This window comes from Numida meleagris, chromosome 4 (assembly GCF_002078875.1).
Source record: "Numida meleagris isolate 19003 breed g44 Domestic line chromosome 4, NumMel1.0, whole genome shotgun sequence".
Lineage (NCBI taxonomy): Eukaryota > Metazoa > Chordata > Aves > Galliformes > Numididae > Numida > Numida meleagris.
In genome coordinates, this window is record NC_034412.1 from 39302862 (window position 1) to 39306085 (window position 3224).

The following is a 3224-nucleotide window of genomic DNA, read 5'->3' on the forward strand; positions in this document are numbered from 1 at the left end:
TGACCACTGAGACCTAATTTTTACATCAGTGTTCTTAAAAGCAGCTTTGCCTGATTTAATGGATGCATATAATACGCATTTGTCCAAAAGACTGCAGGTAAGAAACAACAGGCATTTTTGCCTCACTCTGTCCTAATTTGCTCAGGCAGGCAGGGTTTCTCTCATGCTTCTCTCAATTGCAACTGCTGTAGACTCACGTCTGTGGACAAACTTCCCCAAGCTGGAGCCCAAAGGTACTACTGCTCTGTTTCTGGGAAAATGTGGTCATTCTCATATCTGAAGTCACATTTGTGCATTTGGATAAGTACAAATTACCAGGTGTCAGTTAATTCCTCTTTCACTGAATGACTTACTCCAACTTTTGAAAAAGTTATTTGAACTGCTTGGGAAAGTCAATGGCATCAGGCATTGTTGGTTCTCTGAGAAGAAAAGGTCCTGAAGCACAGCCATAAAGCAAGCAGTTCGGCACCTGCCTCCTGCAGGACTTCTTGCGGCATGTCTCAATGGTGCAATTCCTTCATGTTCTGCCAGCATGCTATGACTAGGATAGCATGGAGTAGGATAGCTGCATACCCTCTATAACTCTATGACGACACACTATGATTCAATGTCTTTATCATCCTGAATATGTTTTAGTTAAAAACTTATCCAACCCCCATTCCCTCCAGGTTTTTACATACTTCTTGGAGCAGAATTCAAGAAATAAACTCTAATAAAATATTTCAATGATATCGTTCATTTTACCAGCAAGGGTAGGGACTTACTTCGGAGTGAAGAAAGGTGCTTCTTTAAAAACAAACCAAATACATTTATGAATGTCAACATGCATTCAATATATGTATAAGACAGGAGTTTATGAAAAGTTACAATCTGAAAATCAAATCCATGTGCTTAATCACAAGGGGAGAAAATATTATTCTTATGCTATGTCAGCTGGTTTCTGATAAATCTGTATTTACCAGAACTCAGTTTTTCAATTTGAGAATCTGAAAATCCACCTTAGGACATCAGATGTTCAAGGGAGGACTAGGGTAGTTTTTGCTAATAATTTCCCTACAGTTCTGAATCAGAAAAATGGTATTTGCATTTGGCTTTCCTTGCAAGGAAATACAGTCACAGTCTAATTTACTAAATTATCCTGATAGATCAAGACAAACTACCTTAGTTCATACAGGAGAAACTGATTTTGTAAATATGCATCATTTTGGTTCTATAACAAACCACTAGATACCTACTTTGTCTTGCTTTCCTTTGACATCATGACAGAAAAAAAAAAATGCCACAGTGATCTACTCGCCCCAAAAATGCGCTGATAAACATCATTTGTCTTAATATGCTGATCTAAGGCCTTGGTCAATAACTGGACAAAAGCATAAATTACATCCTTATGCTCAGCGGCGTTCTGTTTTTGTGGATAATGTCAATAAACCAATTTTAGAAGCTAAAAGGGCAGATAGTAATGTATGAACTGGGGGGAAAAAAAGGAAAAAGAACAGGAATTTTTCATACAAGCCAGTATGTTTCTCAAACAAGAAGCATGAACAATGAAACAAACATTCTTTGCATAAACTGTTTTCTTGTTCACATAAATTACAAAACCCTTCCACCCACACTCCTGAGCCAAGGAAAAAACATGTTGTCAGTTTTACAGATGAGTAAACTGAAATCACATGGCTGACAAGCTTGACCTGTTTCTTAAAGATAGGGATTTAAATTAAAAAAAAAGAGTCTTTGAAATGGATTTTCACTAGCATAAAGTGGGGTGAGAAAAGAAAAAGCATTGCTGTGGTGGAGTCAGTTATGGCATGAAGCTCTCTTTTTGGTATGAAACAGACGTTGTCCCTGGAGAACTTGCCGTCAGGCAGACAAAGGGGAGTCACAGCCTGTGCCTTTGCGAGCAAGGCATCAATGCTGACACAGCTCTCAAGAGACCCATCCAACTCCCAGCGTCACGACTCATACAGCCTGACATCAGTCTGCGCACATTTCTTCTGAGGATGCTTTATGGAGAGAAACTTCATTCTCAACAGCTGCGTGAAATACAAACTGAAGTGAAAAAAAAATTTAATATTGAAAATAATAATTAAAAAGCGCAGGCTACTGAAAGGAAAAACAGAGACCGCACTGCAGCAATGCTATTGTTTCTCAGCCTTAAGAAATAAAATATCATGGGCATAAACATGCCATGGAAAGTTCTCAAGGAAAACCAGTCTGGTCTCTTGATGGCAGGACAGAGTATCAGGGAGGAGAACTAAGAGCTCGGTAATTAAAGCGCAGCATAGGCATTTGTTTAAGGATGGAGTTTCAAAGCAAAACCAGCATGCTGCTCCATGTACTCCAACCTCAGTCATGCTGTAAGGATACCCATGCCAATTTTAAACTGCCTTAATTCAAGCGACAAGCCTCAACAGAGGCTCGTGAATCCTGAAATACAGGCCTACTGTCAGCCCCTGCTAACGCTGGACAGGCACTGGTGCACAAGCAGTGGTGCAAATGTGAAGCTGTTTGGTCAAAGTTTTCCCGAGACTGGAACGTGAAGAAAAAATACAACCTGACAGTACATGAATTTTACTGGGAAAAAAAACCTCTCCAAGATTATTCTTGTTCTCTTCCTGTTCACTGTGAGTACCGCTATGTACTACCAAGCTGGTAATGTCACAGAAGAAATGTAACTTGATGATTTTTGAGAATCTTAGACCCCAATCTACGAATCAAATGTAACCCTTGGTACTAAGCAATGTCCATTTTCTAATTTCAGTGGAATTACATTTGTTTATGTTTAGAGCTGAAATTCACTACAGTTTGTGCTCTTGGAAAGGGATGTCCTATGTTTACTTCTGAAGCTGCATGGTTTAAGCAGGAACCTTCAAACAAGTTCTCAGCCAGGACTGTGGACAAAACCTGCATGCACTACGTTCCTGACCTGCTCTACTGCTAAGACTGACAGAAATCTTACTCATTTTGTTGCTAATCTATCTTACTTCAGAGGAAGCTGGGGAGGTTATAGCTGGGTAAGCCTCTGCAGTTACACAGTTGGTTGTTGTATCTCCCAGGATTACAGAGATGGCCATTGCAGATCATTTACTCAGAAATATTCTGTGCTTCATGTGATGGTAGGTAACGTTTGATGCTTCAGTGGAAAATGCTGATAGCACAAAAGACACGCTTCATAATACTATGCTGTACGTACCAGGTACATATGTTTCCACCTAAAATTTAGGTAG